Below are 19,125 nucleotides of genomic sequence, written 5' to 3' on the forward strand. Positions count from 1 at the left end.
CTTGTGCCTCTACTCCAGCTCCTGGGTCCGCTACACGACGAGCTTCTCCACCTCCTCATCCTTGCCGCGGAGCGTTGCGGCAAGCTTCTCCTCACGCGCGGCAAGGTCCTCCTCCTGCGAGTTCAGCACGGCCTGGTGCTGGGTTCGAGCGGCCTCGGCGGCAGCGGCCAAGTTCTCCGCCGTCTGCTGGGCCTTCTCAATGTCGGCCCGCTTCATGGTGAGCTCCACGTCGCGCTTGGCCAGCTCACCCTGGGCAACCTTCAGCTCCTCGCAAGCCTAGCGGAACTAAGTCTGCATCTCGGCGATGCGCACCTTGAGGTCCGCCTCCGCCATGTCCACCGTTGCCATCCTGGACTTGGCCTTGTCCAGGCGGGCGCGGTGGAGCGCCTGGAGCTTCCGGAAGTTGGCGCCCATGGCCTGGAGAAGCCGCTCCTCCTGAGAACCGTCGCCACCGGTGCTTGGTTCGTCAACAACCTCGAGCCCGGCGGCGGCAAGCACCTCCTCGTCGAACACCTCTCCCTCGACAGGCGCCCTGGAGCTCGACGACCCTGGGAGGTGGACGAAAAGGTTGTCGGTCACCCTCAGATACTGCCGGAGCCAGAGGCAGCAGAGGAGGAAGGCTGGTCATCAACCACCTCCTCCTCGGCAGCGGCCTTGCCGGCCTCCCCGGCAGGCCCCTTGCCGGGCTCCCCGGCGGGCCCCTTGGCGGCGTCCTTAGCAGCGCCCTGGGCGGCCTCCTTGGCGGCGATTTTCTTGGCCTCCGCCTCGGCGGCCTTGGCGACATCCCCGATGACGGTGTCTATGTCCTCCTGGTCCACCGACGGGGGATCTGGATACCAAGGAGGGGGATAAGGCAAAGCCGAGATCAAGATTCAGAAAGAACAAAAAAAGAACAGGGACGGAAGACGAGCGACTTACCCGTGCCGGGCTGGGAAGCACAAGTCCCCTCCCCCCGACATTTGGCGCCGAGGCGAAGCCACCAGCGCCCTGGTTCTCCTCCTCCTCCTCCATGTGCATGGGCTCGGTGCTTGGCGCCCTTGCCGGGGACGCCCCTCGGGGCGGCGTAGTCGATGGGGGCGGCATGTTGGGGGTAGCCCTCTGTGGCTCCTCCTGCTGCTGTCCTCCTCCTACAACCGCGGCAAGGTCAGCACCAAGAGATCATGCCCACAACACACGTCGACGAGGGGTCAGCGGTGAACTTACGCTGGGGGTTGTGCCGGGGGCTGCTGTCCGGGCTGGTCAACACCACCAGAGGTGTGCCAGAAGTGCCTGCCGGGGGATGGCCCCTCGCTGAAGCCCTGGCCCTCTTCACCCTCTGGGCCAGTGTCTCCGCATCCCTGCAAAGATGAATACGAATCAAGGTAAGTGGCATGATCCGAGGAAACGGAGATGACAGAAAGGGACAAGATACTTACTCGTCCTCCACCTCCTCCTCTGCTGCTTTCCTCTTCCTCCTTGGGCTGAGGGACCCGAAGTCAAAGGTGACCTCTGCATCGACGTCCATGTCGACGTCTGCCGGGAGAGGGGAGGGCGGCGGAGTCTGGACGCGCTTGGACGAAGAGGAGGCAGATGCCTTCCCCTTCGCCACCGCGGCCTTCACCAATTTCTTCGCAATCACGGCCTCGTCTGGCGTGCGGATGCTTCCTGAGCTTGCCGGGGCTGCCCGACCCTGCTGGGCCGAACCGGCTCGCCAGAGGTGGCCCGCCGCAGGACTCGCCCTCTCCCCATGGCCGGAGGGTCGACAGCCTCGGCCTCCTCCGACAACGACGACTCGTCGACCACATCTTCGACAAGAGGGGCCCCGGTGCCGGCGCTGCTGGCCTCCCCAGCTGCCTCCGCCCACTGGGCGAGCTCCTTCTCCTCCGCCTCCGTCGCGGCCTTGTCCTCCACGCCACCGGCGCTGCTGGCCTCCTTGGCGAGCTCTGCCTCCACCGCCCTGGCGGCGATGTAGTCCAGCTCCGCCTGGGTGGTGTCCTGGACGAGCCGCGGCTTGTCAGTGACGTACCCCTCATTCAAGGTGTCGAAGAAGCTCGACCCAGCTCGGGTCAAGGCCATGCGCGTTGAAGTCCGGCATCATGGCGATGATGTCGGTCTGGCGAGAGTTGTTGCTCAGCGGGACCACTCCCGCCGGCAACTTAAACATGGGCCCCTTGGCGACCTTGCCGGCCTTCGCGGCGGCCCTCGCGGCCTTGCCGAACCGCTCGACCTCGCCATCGCGGTTCACGCCGAGCTGAAAGAGCCGCTGGCAGAAGTGGGCATGCCCCATTACCGTGAAGTTATGGTCGAGGCCGGGGCGAAGCCTCATGATGTCGGTGGCGTTCGTTAAAAGCCAGGCCGGCCTCCCCTTGTTGTGCAGCGGAGCGATTCAGCGGCGGATGAAATCCGCCCCGATCATCTCAAGGGTGAGCCCGGCCTCAGAGAGGCGAAGAATCCTGGTGCTGGCGACCGTGAGCTTCGCATCGTCGGCATCAACATCGCTCCAGTCGCTCCGCCGAACCGGCGGCGCCTGGCGAACCCGGCAGAAATCTTGTGGATCATCCTCCTCAATCCAGCACCATCGGCCCCGCCATTCTTCCCACCTCTCCTTCTGAGCGCCCTCCGGGTATGCCCCCTTGGACCGTGGGATCCAGGCGACGCAACCGGAAATGGCGCCCCCCGGTTGGATCCGAGGGAAGAAGTAGTGGCGGAAGAGCGCCGTGTTGGGATGCACCCCGGCGAAACCCTCGCAGAGGTGCGCAAAGAGAGCCATGCACGCCACGGCATTTGGAGTAAAATCCAGAAGGTGGAAGCCGTAGGTGTGCATGACGTCATTGAAGAAATCAGAGAAGGGGGCAGAGGCCGCAAGAGAAGTAACCGACGAAGAACAGATACCGATTTGGGGCGGCCTCGGCGCAATTGGCGGGGATGAGACGCGTGGCTGGATGCCCCGTCGTCTCCCCCCCCCCCCCCCCCGTCTTGCACCCCCACAGGGGCTTGAAGCAGTCCCGGAGCTCGAAAACATCGACCGTCGAGGGGAAGTAGGCAAGCTGCATCCGCTGCGCCGCCAACGCACTCTCCGGCGGCTCCGTCGCTCCGGCGTCCTTGGCCACTCCCTTGCCCTTGGTGGATTTGGGGGCCATGGCGACTGCGAGGGGCGAGGGACGGAGTACAGCAAAGATGCAACAACGGCGAGCAAGGAGAAAGCTTGGGAAGGGAGGAGAAGGGGACGGCGGTTCCGAGATTGAAGAAGATGCAGGGGGTAAAGTGAGCAGCGCGCCCGCGGTTATTCCTTTTTACGGGGAAGGCACGGGCCGCCTCCTTTCCCATTGACTGCGACGTGACGCATGCGTGCGGGAACTGGATCGCGCATGACCCCCACGTCACGCACAACCCCCCACGTCGCACATTCAACGCGGGTCGTGGGGCCGCGCAGCGGACGAAATAGTTACTGCGGTAAAATCCGCTCCACCTGCCCACGCACCGTTCTGGGCCTCGCCCAACAACGCGTCGCGCTTATGTATGGCCCAGGCCCGGGGGCTCCTGTCGGTGTACAAAAGTAGGGGCTCTCCTTTTGACCCCTTTACTTGTGCACGGGCAGTCAGAGCCGCGCGCCACGGCCGCACGTAGCAGGGCAAAGGAGGGAAGCCGGAGAAAAGCCGAAGCCCAAGACAAACAAGGCAATGCCAAGACCAAGAACCCGAAGAGCAGAGGGGCGAAGCAGGATCCCCCGGCAAGACCCTTGCCGGGGCAGCTCGCCCAACACCAGCGGAGTGAGCCACCCTTGAGCCCAAGAGTTCCAAACGCCGCCAACGACTACGTTGGGACCAAGGCTCGGGAGGCACCTCCGTGGTGGCATGCAGATCTTTGTCAAGATCATAAACATCTGAGATCAAATGAGGACTAGAAGATGGCGACCCTTGGCGGGATCCTAGCCGAGGAGATCCACAAGACCCTCGGCAAGCGCCTTGTGGGGGACAACTGCAACGCCACGGCAAGACCCTTGCCGGGCCCCCGACAAGGCTCTTGCCGAGGGCATCAATGGGGCCACTGCCAGGCCTGCCCCAGCCAAGACTCCACCGCCGTCCCCAAGCAGCTGCTAGCTCAACCAGCTGGGCAGGCACCTGTCTGGCGACGGGCGGCCGCTACGCCAACTCAGCAAGCACCTGCGTGGTGGCATGCAGATCTTCGTGAAGGCTCCACCATCGCGCCACCTCAGTAGCCTGCCTGCCTACATGGAACAGCACGCATCGCTGGCCTGGGCGCGTGTCGAAGCGAGGTGGAGCGGCGACGGACGGGGCAGGCCTCATTCCCGTCCCCAATAAAGCTAAGGGACACCTAAACGACGCATTAAATGCGTCTTGTCCTGTAATACGGGCTTTAAGCTCGCAACACTGTAGACCTTTCCACCTCCTGTGTGCCACTGTGGCAGCCCCTTTCGACTATAAAAGGAGGCCCATGGCATACTTGAGAGGGATTCAGCTCTTTTGGGCAAGTTGCACCCCGTAGCTAGCTCAAGAACACAAGAACACTCAATACATCCACCACAGCAGGACTAGGGTATTACGCATCCTCGTGGCCCAAACCTGGGTAAACGATCCGTGTGCTTCCTGTTAGACCTGCTCTTCTCACGACCCCGTGCCCCGCCAACCATAGTAGGGATTCTTGTGAACCCACAGGTGTCGTTTTCCACTGACAAAGATACTTGCCGGTAATGTGATTGAACTAGGTATGATGATACCGACGATCGAATCTCGGGCAACTAACATACCGATGACAAAGGGAATGACGTATGTTGTTATGCGGTTTGACCGATAAAGATCTTCGTAGAATATGTAGGAACCAATATGAGCATCCAGGTTTCGCTATTGGTTATTAACCGGAGATGTGTCTCGGTCATGTCTACATAGTTCTCGAACCCGTAGGGTCCGCACGCTTAACGTTCGATGACGATTTGTATTATGAGTTGTGTGTTTTGGTTACCGAAGTTTGTTTGGAGTCCCGGATGAGATCACGGACATGACGAGGAGTCTCGAAATGGTCGAGAAGTAAAGATTCATATATTGGAAGGCAGTATTCAGACATCGGAATGGTTCCGAGTGATTTGGGTATTTTACCTGAGTACCGAGGGGTTAGCGGAACCCCCCGGGGGAAATATTGGCCCTTAGTGGGCCTTAGTGGAGAGAGAGGAGGGCCGCAAAGGGTGGCCGCGCCCCCCCCCATGGCAGTCCGAATTGGACTAAGGGGAGGGGGCGGCGCACCCCTTTCCCTCCCCCTCTCCCTCTCTGGTGGAGAAAGGAAAAAGGGGGGCGAATCCTACTAGGACTAGGAGTCCTAGTAGGACTCCCCCCATGGCGCGCCCATCCTAGCCGCCGGCCTCCTCCTCCCCTCCTTTATATACAGGGGCGGGGGCACCCCAAAGGCACATCAGTTGTTCTCTTAGCCGTGTGCGGTGCCCCCCTCCACAGTTTACTCCTCCGGTCATAGCGTCGTAGTGCTTAGGCGAAGCCCTACGCGTATCACATAACCATCACCGTCACCACGCCGTCGTGCTGACGGAACTCTCCCTCGACCCTCTACTAGATCAAGAGTTCAAGGGACGTCATCGAGCTGAACGTGTGCTAAACACGGAGGTGCCGTACTTTCGGTACTTGGATCGGTTGGATCGTGAAGACGTTCGACTACATCAACCTCGTTAATCTAACGCTTTTGCTTTCGGTCTACGGGGGTACGTGGACACACTCTCCCCTCTCGTTGCTATGCATCTCCTAGATAGATCTTGTGTGATCGTAGGATTTTTTTTGAAATTACATGCAATGTTCCCCAACAGTGGTATTAGAGCCAGGTCTATGCGTAGATGATATGCACGAGTAGAACACAAAGACTTGTGGGCGATAATAGTCATACTGCTTACCACCAACGTCTTACTTTGATTCGGCGGTATTGTTGGATGAAGCGCCTGGACCAACATTACATGACCACGTTCATGAGACCGGTTCTACCGACGTGCTTTGCACACAGGTGGCTGGCGGCTGTCTGTTTCTCCAACTTTAATTGAATCAAGTTTGACTACGGTCGGTCCTTGTTGAAGGTTAAAATAGCACACTTGACGAAAAATCATTGTGGTTTTGATGCGTAGGTAAGAAAAGTTCTTGCTAGAAGCCCGTAGCAGCCATGTAAAACTTGCAACAACAAAGTAGAGTACGTCTAACTTGTTTTTGCAGGGCATGTTGTGATGTGATATGGTCAAGACATGATGTGATATAAGTTATTGTATGAGATGATCATGTTTTGTAAAAGTTCTCGGCAACTGGCAGGAGCCTTATGGTTATCGCTTTATTGTATGAAATGCAATCGCCATGTAATTGCTTTACTTTATCACTATGCGGTAGCGATAGTCGTAGAAGCAATAGTTGGCGAGACTACAACGACGCTACGATGGAGATCAAGGTGTCAAGCCGGTGACGATGGAGATCATGACGGTGCTTTGGAGATGGAGATCAAAGGCACAAGATGGTGATGGCCATATAATGTCACATATTTTTGATTGCATGTTATGTTTATCTTTTATGCATCTTATTTTGCTTAGTACGGCGGTAGCATTATAAGATGATCCCTCACTAAATTTCAAGGTATAAGTGTTCTCCCTGAGTATGCACCGTTGCTACAATTCGTCGTGCCGAGACACCGCGTGATGATCGGGTGTGATAAGCTCTACGTTCACATACAACGGGTGCAAGCCAGTTTTGCACGTGCAGAATACTCAGGTTAAACTTGAAGAGCCTAGCATATGCAGATATGGCCTCGGAACACTGAGACCGGAAGGTCGAACGTGAATCATATAGTAGATATGATCAACATAGAGGTGTTCACCATTGAAAACTACTCCATCCCACGTGATGATCGGACATGGTTTAGTTGATATGGATCACGTGATCATTTAGATGACTAGAGGGATGTCTATCTAAGTGGGAGTTCTTAAGTAATATGATAAATTGAACTTTAATTTATCATGAACTTAGTACCTGATAGTTTTTGCATATCTATGTTGTTGTAGATCAATGGCCCATGCTACCGTTCCCTTGAATTTTAATGCGTTCTTAGAAGAAAGCTAAGTTGAAAGATGATGGTAGCAATTACACGGACTGGGTTCGTAACTTGTGGATTATCCTCATTGCTGCACAGAAGAATTACGTCCTAGAAGCACCACTAGGTGGAAGGCCCGCTGAAGGAGCAACTTCGGAAGTTATGAACGTCTGGCAAGCTAAAGCGGATGACTACTCGATAGTTCAGTGTGCCATGCTTTACGGCTTAGAATCGGGACTTCAAAGACGTTTTGAACATCATGGAGCATATGAGATGTTCCAGGAGTTGAAGTTAATATTTCAAGAAAATCCCCGAGTTGAGAGATATGAAGTCTCCAACAAGTTCTATAGCTGCAAGATGGAGGAGAATAGTTTTCTCGAATATGCACGAGTGTGCATATCATATATTAAAGAAGGAAAGGCATAGAATGCCTCCACCAGTCATTTACAAGAGGTGTGATTACTCACGCCCGTATGTACAACTCTACACCATGTATGCTAACTGGACTACTCCTCGCTACTAATCCACCTAGCTAAGCTTGCAAACACAAACTCTATGTTTCCTTTCATGAGTCCAGACATGGACCAACTCCATCCTTCTGCCTCAATTTTCTGAATGAGGTGACCTGTCGATGGCGAAGCACCGTCAAACACAACTGCATTTCTATGCTTCCACAACTCCCACAGCGTCAGAAGAAGTATAGTGTGCAAATCCTTCCTTGCCATGTTGTCGGCCGCTTGTTTTCCACATAACCATGGCATGAACACATCCTGCGTGGATGGCGTCCACTCTGGCTTCCCTAACGCAGTACAGACCACCATCCAAATCGTTCTGGTGAAGACGCATGTTAGTAACACATAGTCAATTGTTTCCTCCTCTTGATCACATAGAGGGCATTTATCCTGATGGGGCAGCCCCCTCCTAGCAAGCCGGTCGGACACCCAGCATCTATTTCGTAGTGCCAGCCACGCGAAGAATTTGCATTGTGATGGAGCTCATGATTTCCAAGTTAACTCCACAAATGAAATAACCTCCCGTCCCCAAAACTTCGCTGCGTATGCAGATCTCACTGTGAACTGTCCCGTCATCTCCCACGACCAAGCTATCCTGTCTGAGGCATTCTCCACAGGTGCCCACGCCTGTACCCTCTGCCAGAGCTGTAGGAACTGTTGTAGTGCCACCATACTCATGTTGGGGCCGAGGCATGCTGCCTAGGACCCATCGGACACCACCTGGCCAAGTATGCACGTTTGTCTAACCCGGTGCGGCACCATGTCATAAATAGTCGGGACGATCTCCTAAATCCTCATCCCGTCCAGCCATCGGTCTTCCCAAAATAAGGTATTAAGCCCATTTTTTGTCGTGCACCTTGTGGCCAGTTGGAAGATTTGCATCGCATCGGGTGGCACTTTGGTTTTGAATTCGCTCCATGGTCTACTTCTGTCCGTCCTCTGCAACCATGGCCATTTGGCCAGCATTGCCACATTCATCCACCTCAAGTTAGGCAGTCCTAAGCCACCTGCCCATTTCGGGGCACACACAGTCTCCCACGCCACCGCACAATTGCCTCCATTTACCTCTGCTTTCCGGCACCATAGAAACCCACGACAAATCTTGTTCATGGCCGCAAGCATTTTGACAGGAAGGTCCAAAGCCATCATCGCATGGATGGGCATCACGCACAGAACCAAAAGCACCAAAGTGAGCCTACCACTTTTAGGCATAAGCGCTGCCTTCCACCTGGGCAAGCGGTTTGCCAGCTGATCCACCAGGTATACTCAAAATGAACATATACTCAAAATGTCTGGGTACCATAACCACTTGACTCAGCTAGGAGTTAATCTTCCTGATGATAGTGTCATTGACAGAGTTCTTCAATCACTGCCACCAAGCTATAAAGGCTTCGTGATGAACTATAATATGCAAGGGATGGAAAAGACAATTCCCGAGGTCTTCGCGATGCTAAAGGCTGCGGAGGTAGAAATCAAGAGGAGCATCAAGTGTTGATGGTTAACAAGACCACTAGTTTCAAGAAAAATGGCAAAGGGAAGAAGGGGAACTTCAAGAAGAATAGCAAGCAAGTTGCTACGCCCGGGAAGAAGCCCAAGTCTGGATCAAAGCCTGAAACTGAGTGCTTCTACTGCAAAGGGACTGGTCACTGGAAGCGGAACTGCCCCAAGTATTTGGCAGATAAGAAGGATGGCAAAGTGAAAGGTATATTTGATATACATGTTATTGATGTGTACCTTACTAATGCTCGTAGTAGCACCTAGGTATTTGATACTGGTTCTGTTGCTCATATTTGCAACTCAAAACAGGGGCTACGGATTAAACGAAGATTGGCTAAGGACGAGGTGACGATGCGTGTGGGAAATGGTTCCAAAGTCGATGTGATCGCCGTGGGCACGCTACCTCTACATCTACCTTCGAGATTAGTTTTAGACCTAAATAATTGTTATTTGGTGCCAGCGTTGAGCATGAATATTATATCTGGATCTTGTTTAATGCGAGACGGTTATTCGTTTAAATCAGAGAATAATGGTTGTTCTATTTATATGAGTAATATCTTTTATGGTCATGCACCCTTGATGAGTGGTCTATTTTTGTTGAATCTCAATTGTAGTGATACACATATTCATAATATTGAAGCCAAAAGATGCAAAGTTAATAATGATAGTGCAGCCTATTTGTGGCACTACCGTTTAGGTCATATTGGTGTAAAGCGCATGAAGAAACTCCATGCTGATGGGCTTTTGGAATCACTTGATGCTTGCGAATCATGCCTCATGGGCAAGATGACTAAGACTCCGTTCTCCGAAACAATGGAGCGAGCAACTGATTTATTGGAAATAATACATACTGATGTATGCGGTCCGATGAGTGTTGAGGCTCGCGGCGGGTATCGTTATTTTCTGACCTTCACAGATGATTTGAGCAGATATGGGTATATCTAATTAATGAAACATAAGTCTAAAACATTTGAAAAGTTCAAAGAATTTCAGCGTGAAGTAGAAAATCATCGTAACAAGAAAATAAAATTTCTACGATCTAATCGTGGAGGTGAATATTTGAGTTATGAGTTTGGTCTTCATTTGAAACAATGTGGAATAGTTTCACAACTCACTCCACCTGGAACACCACAGCGTAATGGTGTGTCCGAACGTCGTAACTGTAATTTATTAGATATGGTGCGATCTAGGATGTCTCTTACCGATTTACCGCTATCGTTTTGGGGTTATGCTTTAGAGACGGCTGCATTCACGTTAAATAGGGCATCATCTAAATCCGTTGAGACGACACCATATGAACAGTGGTTTGGCAAGAAACCTAAGCTGACGTTTCTTAAAGTTTGGGGATGCGATGCTTATGTGAAAAAGCTTCAACCTAATAAGCTCGAACCCAAATCGGAAAAATGCGTCTTCACAGGATACCCAAAGGAGACTGTTGGGTACACCTTCTATCACAGATCCGAAGGCAAGATATTCATTGCTAAGAAAGGATCCTTTCTAGAGAAGGATTTTCTCTCGAAAGAAGTGAGTGGGAGAAAAGTAGAACTTGATGAGGTAATTGTACCTTCTCCCGAATTGGAAAGTAGTTCATCACATAAATTAGTTCCAGTGATTCCTACACCAATTAGTGAGGAAGCTAATGATGATTATCATGAAACTTCAAATCAAGTTACTACTGAACCTCGTAGGTCAACCAGAGTACGGTCCACACCAGAGTGGTATGGTAATCCAGTTCTGGAAGTCATGTTACTAGACCATGATGAACCTGCGAACTATGAGGAAGCGATGGTGAGCCCAGATTCCGCAAAATGGCTTGAGGCCATGAAATCTGAGATGGGATCCATGTATGAAAACAAAGTGTGGACTTTGCTTGACTTGCCCGATGATCGGCAAGCCATCGAGAATAAATGGATCTTCAAGAAGAAGACAGACACTGACGGTAATGTTAATGTCTACAAAGCTCGACTTGTTGCGAAAGGTTTTCGACAAGTTCAGGAAGGAAATATGCCCTAGAGGCAATAATAAAGTTGTTATTTTATATTTCCTTATATCATGATAAATGTTTATTATTCATGCTAGAATTGTATTAACCGAAACTTAGTACATGTGTGAATACATAGACAAAACAGGGTGTCCCTAGTATGCCTCTACTTGACTAGCTCATTAATCAAAGATGGTTAAGTTTCCTGATCATAGACATGTGTTGTCATTTGATGAACGGGATCACATCATTAGAAAATCATGTGATTGACAAGACCCATTCGTTAGCTTAGCATAATGATCGTTAAGTTTTATTGCTATTGCTTTCTTCATGACTTATGCATATTCCTATGACTATGAGATTATGCAACTCCCGAATACCGGAGGAACACCTTGTGTGCTATCAAACGTCACGACGTAACTGGGTGATTATAAACATGCTCTACATTGTCTCCGAAGGTGTTTGTTGGGTTGACATACATCAGGATTAGGATTTGTCACTCCGAGTATCGGAGAGGTATCTCTGGGCCCTCTTGGTAATGCACATCACTATGTGACTAATGAGTAATGAGGTAGTTTCGGGATGTTGCATTACGGAACGAGTAAAGAGACTTGCCGGTAACGAGATTTAACTAGGTATGATGATACCGATGATCGAATCTCGGGCAAGTAACATACCGATGACAAAGGTAATAACGTATGTTGTTATGCGGTTTGACTGATAAAGATCTTCATAGAATATGTGGGAGCCAATATGAGCATCCAGGTTGCGCTATTGGTTATTGACCAGAGATGTGTCTTGGTCATGTCTGCATAGTTCTCGAACCCGTAGGGTCCGCACGCTTAACGTTCGATGATGATTTGTATTATGAGTTATGTGTTTTGGTGACCGAAGTTTGTTCGGAGTACCGGATGAGATCACGAACATGACGAGGAGTCTCGAAATGGTCGAGAGGTAAAGATTTATATATTGGAAGGTTATATACGGACACCGGAATGGTTCCGAAGAAGATCGGGGATTTTTCGGAGTACCGTGAGGTTACCGAATCCCCCCGGGAAAGCTAATGGGCCTATTGGGCCATAGTGGAGGAGAGGAGGCAGGCCACGTGAGGTGCCCCCCCTTGCCCAAACCGAATTGGACAAGGGGAGGGGGCGCGGCCCCCATCTTTCCTTCTCCCTCTCTCTCCCTTCCCTTTCCTCTCCGTTGGAAGGAAAGGGGGCCGAATCCTACTAGGAACGGAGTCCTAGTAGGACTCCCTCCCCATGGCGCGCCCCCCTTGGGCCAGCCTCCTCCTCCCCCCTCCTTTATATACGTGGGCAGGGGGCACCCCAAAGCACAACATACAATCTCTTAGCCGTGTGCGGTGCCCCCCTCCACAGTTTAACACCTCGGCCATATCGTTGTAGTTCTTAGGCGAAGCCCCACGCCGGTAACTTCATCATCACCGTTGCCACGCCATCGTGCTGACAGAACTCTCCCTCGACCCTCTACTGGATCAAGAGCTCGAGGGACGTCATTGTGCTGAACGTGTGCTGAACACGGAGGTGTCGTACGTTCGGTACTTGGATCAGTTGGATCGTGAAGACGTTCGACTACATCAACCGTGTTACTAAACGCTTCCGCTTACGGTCTACGATGGTACGTGGACACACTCTCCAGTCTCGTTGCTATGCATCTCCTAGATAGATCTTGCGTGATCGTAGGAAAATTTTGAAATACTGTGTTCCCCAACAGTGGCATCCGAGCCAGGTCTATGCGTAGATGTTATATGCACGAGTAGAACACAAAGAGTTGTGGGTGATAATAGTCATACTGCTTACCACCAACGACTTACCTTGATTCGGCGGTATTGTTGGATCAAGTGGCCCGAACCGACATTACATGATCGCGTTCATGAGACTGGTTCTACCGACGTGCTTCGCACACTGGTGGCTGGCGGGTGTCTGTTTCTCCAACTTTAGTTGAATCGAGTTTGACTACGGCCGGTCCTTGTTAAAGGTTAAAACAACACACTTGACGAAAAATCATTGTGGTTTTGATGCGTAGGTAAGAACGGTTCTTGCTAGAAGCCCGTAGCAGCCACGTAAAACTTGCAAAAAAAATGGAGATCAAAGGCACAAGATGATGATGGCCATATCATGTCACATATTTTGATTGCATGTGATGTTTATCCTTTATGCATCTTATTTTTCTTAGTACGGCGGTAGCATTATGAGATGATCCCTCACTAAATTTCAAGGTATAAGTGTTCTCCTTGAGTATGCACCGTTGCTACAGTTCGTCGTGCCAAGACACCACGCGATGATCGGGTGTGATAAGCTCTACGTTCACATACAACGGGTGCAAGCCAGTTTTGCACGTGTAGAATACTCGGGTTAAACTTGACAAGCCTAGCATATGCAGATATGGCCTCGGAACACTGAGACCGAAAGGTCGACGTGAATTATATAGTAGATATGATCACCATAGAGATGCTCACCATTGAAAACTACTCCATCTCACGTGATGATCAGACATGGTTTAGTTGATATGGATCACGTGATCATTTAGATGACTAGAGTGATGTCTATCTAGTTGGGAGTTCTTAAGTAATATGATTCATTGAACATAAATTTATCATCAACTTAGTCCTGATAGTATTTGCATATCTATGTTGTAGATCAATAGCTCGCGTATAGCTCCCCTGTTTTATTTTTGATATGTTCCTAGAGAAAACTAAGTTGAAATATAATAGTAGCAATGATGCAGACTGGGTCCGTGATATGAGGATTATCCTCATTGCTGCACAGAAGAATTATGTCCTTGATGCACCGCTAGGTGACAGACCTATTGCAGGAGCAGAAGCAGACGTTATGAACGTTGGACAAGCTCGCTATGATGACTACTTGATAGTCTAGCGCACCACTTTACGGCTTAGAACCGGGACTTCAAAAATGTTTTGAACGCCACGGAGCATATGAGATGTTCCAAGAGCTGAAATGATATTTCAGACTCATGCCCGTGCTAAGAGGTATGAGACCTGTGACAAGTACTTTGCCTACAAGATGGAGGAGAATAGCTCAGCTAGTGAGCATGTGCTCAGAATGTCTGGGTACTACAATCGCTTGAATCAAGTGGGAGTTAATCTTCCAGATAAGATAGTGATTGACAGAGTTCTCTAGTCATTATCACCAAGTTACTAGAACTTCATGCTGAACTACAATATGCAAGGGATGATGAAAATGATTCCCAAGCTCTTCGTGATGCAGAAATCAGCGAAGGTAGAAATCAAGAAATAGCATCAAGTGTTGATGGTTAACAAGACCACTAGTTTCAAGAAAAAGGGCAAGGGAAAGGAAGGGAACTTCAAAAATGGCAAGCAAGTTGTCACTCATGTGAAGAAGCCCAAAGCTAGACCCAAGCCTGAGACTGGGTGCTTCTCCTGCAAAGGGACTGGTCACTGGAAGTGGAACTGCCCCATGTATTTGGCGGATAAGAAGGATGGCAAAGTGAAAGGTATATTTGATATACATGTTATTGATGTGTACCTTAGTAATGCTCGTAGTAGCACCTGGGTATTTGATACTGCTTCTGTTGCTCATATTTGCAACTCGAAACAGGGGCTACGGATTAAACGAAGATTGGCTAAGGACGAGGTGATGATGCGCGTGGGAAATGATTCCAAAGTCGATGTGATCTTCCTCGGCACGCTACCTCTACATCTACCTTCGGGATTAGTTTTAGACCTGAATAATTATTATTTGGTGCCAGCGTTAAGCATGAACATTATATCTGGATCTTGTTTGATGCGAGATGGTTATTCATTTAAATCAGAGAATAATTGTTGTTCTATTTATATGAGTAATATCTTTATGGTCATGCACCCTTGATGAGTGGTCTACTTTATTGAATCTCGATTGTAGTGATACACATATTCATAATATTGAAGCCAAACGATGCAAGGTTAATAATGATAGTGCAACTTATTTGTGGCACTGCCGTTTAGGTCATATTGGTGTAAAGCGCATGAAGAAACTCCATGCAGATGGGCTTTTGGAATCACTTGATTATGAATCACTTGATGCTTGCGAACCATGCCTCATGGGCAAGATGACTAAGACTCCGTTCTCCAGAACACTGGAGCGAGCAACTGTCTTATTGGAAATAATACATACGGATGTATGCGGACCAATGAGTGTTGAGGCTCGCGGCGGGTATCGTTATTTTCTGACCTTCACAGATGATTTGAGCAGATATGGGTATATCTACTTGATGAAACATAAGTCTGAACATTTGAAAAGTTCAAAGAATTTCAGAGTGAAGTGGAAAATCATCGTAACAAGAAAATAAAGTTTCTACGATCTAATCGTGGAGGTGAATATTTGAGTTATGAGTTTGGTCTTCATTTGAAACAATGCGGAATAGTTTTGCAACTAACGCCACCTGGAACACCACAGCGTAATGGTGTGTCCGAACGTAATAACCGTACTTTATTAGATATGGTGCGATCGATGATGACTCTTACTGATTTACCGCTATCGTTTTGGGGTTATGCTTTAGAGACGGCTGCATTCACATTAAATAAGGCACCATCTAAATCCATTGAGACGACACCATATGAACTATTGTTTGGCAAGAAACCTAAGATGTCGTTTCTTAAAGTTTGGGGTTGTGATGCTTATGTGAAAAAGCTTCAACCTGATAAGCTCGAACCCAAATCGGAGAACTGTGTCTTCATAGGATACCCAAAGGAGACTGTTGGATACACCTTCTATCACAAATCCGAAGGCAAGATATTAGTTGCTAAGAATGGATCCTTTCTAGAGAAGGAGTTTCTCTCGAAAGAAATGAGTGGGAGGAAAGTAGAACTTGATGAGGTAATTGTACCTTCTCGCAAATTGGAAAGTAATTCATCACATAAATCAGTTTCGGTGATTCCTACACCAATTAGTGAGGAAGCTAATGATAATGGTCATGAAACTTCAGATCAAGTTACTACCGAACCTCGTAGGCCAACCAGAGCATGATCCGCACCAAAGTGGTACGGTAATCCTGTTCTGGAAGTCATGTTACTAGACCATGATGAACCTACGAACTATGAGGAAGCGATGATGAGCCCAGATTCTGCGAAATGGCTTGAGGCCATGAAATCTAAGATGGGATCCATGTATGAGAACAAAGTGTGGACTTTGGTTGACTTGCCAGATGATCGGCATGCCATAGAAAATAAATAGATCTTCAAGAAGAAGACTGACGCTGATGGTAATGTTACTGTCTACAAAGCTCGACTTGTTGCGAAAGGTTTTCGACAAGTTCAAGGGGTTTACTACGATGAGACCTTCTCACCCGTAGCGATGCTTAAGTCTGTCCGAATCATGTTAGCAATTGCCTCTTATGATAATGAAATTTGGCAAATGGATGTCAAAACTGCATTCCTTAATGGATATCTTAAAAAAGAGTTGTATATGATGCAACCAGAAGGTTTTCTCAATCCTAAAGGTGCTAACAAAGTGTGCAAACTCCAGAGATCCATCTATGCACTGGTGCAAGCATCTCGGAGTTGGAATATACGTTTTGATAAGGTGATCAAAGCATATGGTTTTATACAGACTTATGGTGAAGCCTGTATTTACAAGAAAGTGAGTGGGAGCTCTGTAGCATTTCTAATAATATATGTGGATGACATATTGTTGATCGGAAATGATATAGAATTTCTGGATAGCATAAAAGGATACTTGAATAAGAATTCCTCAATGAAAGACCTTGGTGAAGCTGCTTACATATTGGGCATCAAGATCTATAGAGACAGATCAAGACGCTTGATAAGATTTTCAATGAGTACATACGTTGACAAGATTTTGAAATAGTTCAAAATGGAACAGGCAAAGAAGGAGTTCTTGCCTGTGTTGCAAAGGTGTGAAGTTGAGTAAGACTCAAAACCCGACCACGGCAGAAAATAGAAAGAGAATGAAAGTCATTCCCTATGCCTCAACCATAGGTTCTATAAAGTATGCTATGCTATGTACCGGACCTATTGTGTACCTTGCCAGGAGTTTGGTAAGGGGTACGACAGTGATCCACGAGTGGATCACTGTACAGTGGTCAAAGTTATCCTTAGTTACCTAAGAGGACTAAGGAAATATTTCTCGGTTATGGAGGTAATAAAGAGTTCGTCGTAAAGAGTTACGTCAATGCAAGCTGTTACACCGATCCAGATGACTCTGAGTCTCAATCTGGATAAGTGGGAGCAATTAGCTAGAGTAGCTCCATGCAGAGCATTGTAGACATTGAAATTTGCAAAATACATACGGATCTGAATGTGGCAGACCCGTTGACTAAAACTTCTCTCATAAGTAAAACATGATCACACCTTAGTACTCTTTGGGTGTTACTCACATAGCGATGTGAACTAGATTATTAACTCTAGTAAACCTTTGGCTGTTGGTCACATGGCGATGTGAACTATGGGTGTTAATCACATAATGATGTGAACTATTGGTGTAAATCACATGGCGATGTGAACTAGATTATTGACTCTAGTGCAAGTGGGAGACTGAAGGAAATATGCCCTAGAGGCAATAATAAAGTTGTTATTTTATATTTCCTTATATCATGATAAATGTTTATTATTCATGCTAGAATTCTATTAACCGGAAACTTAGTACATGCGTGAATACATAGACAAAACAGAGTGTCCCTAGTATGCCTCTACTTGACTAGCTCGTTAATCAAAGATGGTTAAGTTTCCTGACCATATACATGTGTTGTCATTTGATGAACGGGATCACATCATTAGAGAATGATGTGATGGACAAGACCCATCCGTTAGCTTAATTAGCATTATGATCGTTTAGTTTTATTGCTATTGTTTTCTTCATGACTTATACATATTCCTCTAACTAAGAGATTATGCAACTCCTGAATACCGGAGGAACACCTTGTGTGCTATCAAACGTCACAACGTAACTGGGTGATTATAAAGATGCTCTATAGGTGTCTCCAAAGGTGTTTGTTGGGTTGGCATAGATCAAGATTAGGATTTGTCACTCCGAGTATCGGAGAGGTATCTCTGGGCGCTCTCGGTAATGCACATCACTATAAGCCTTGCAAGCAATGTGACTAATGAGTTAGTTGTGGGATGATACATTACGGAATGAGTAAAGAGACTTGCCGGTAACGAGATTGAACTAGGTATGATGATACTGACAATCGAATCTCGGGCAAGTAACATACCGATGACAAAGGGAATGACGTATGTTGTTATGCGGTTTAACCGATAAGGATCTTCGTAGAATATGTAGGAAGCAATATGAGCATCCAGGTTCCGCTATTGGTTATTGATGGGAGATGTGTCTCGTCATGTCTACATAGTTCTCGAAACCATATGGTCCGCACATTTAACGTTCGATGACGATTTGTATTATGAGTTGTGTGTTTTGGTGACCGAAGTTTGTTCGGAGTCCCGGATGAGATCACGGACATGACGAGGAGTCTCGAAATGGTCGAGAAGTAAAGATTCATATATTGAAAGGTAGTATTCGGACATCGGAATGGTTCCGAGTGATTCGGGTATTTTATCGGAGTACCGAGGGGTTACCGGAACCCCCCCGGGGAAATATTGGGCCTTAGTGGGCCTTAGTGGAGAGAGAGGAGGGCCGCAAGGGGTGACCGCGCCCCCCCCCCCATGGCAGTCCGAATTGGACTAAAGGGAGGGGCGGCGCCCCCCTTTCCCTCTCCCTCTCCTTCCTTTTCCCTCCGGTGGAGAAAGGAAAAGGGGGGCGAATCCTACTAGGACTAGGAGTCCTAGTAGGACCCCCCCCCCCCATGGCGCACCCCTCCTGGCCGCCGCCGGCCTCCTCCTCCCCTTCTTTATATACGGGGGTGGGGGGGCACCCCAAGCACATCAGTTGTTCTCTTAGCCGTGTGCGGTGCCCCCCTCCACAGTTTACTCCTTCGGCCATAGCGTTGTAGTGCTTAGGCGAAGCCCTGCGCGGATCACATCACCATCACCGTCACCACGCCGTCGTGCTGACGGAACTCTCCCTTGAGCCTCTACTGGATCAAGAGTTCGAGAGACGTCATCGAGCTTAACGT

The sequence above is a fragment of the Aegilops tauschii genome, chromosome 2 (genome assembly GCF_002575655.3).
Source record: "Aegilops tauschii subsp. strangulata cultivar AL8/78 chromosome 2, Aet v6.0, whole genome shotgun sequence".
Lineage (NCBI taxonomy): Eukaryota > Viridiplantae > Streptophyta > Magnoliopsida > Poales > Poaceae > Aegilops > Aegilops tauschii.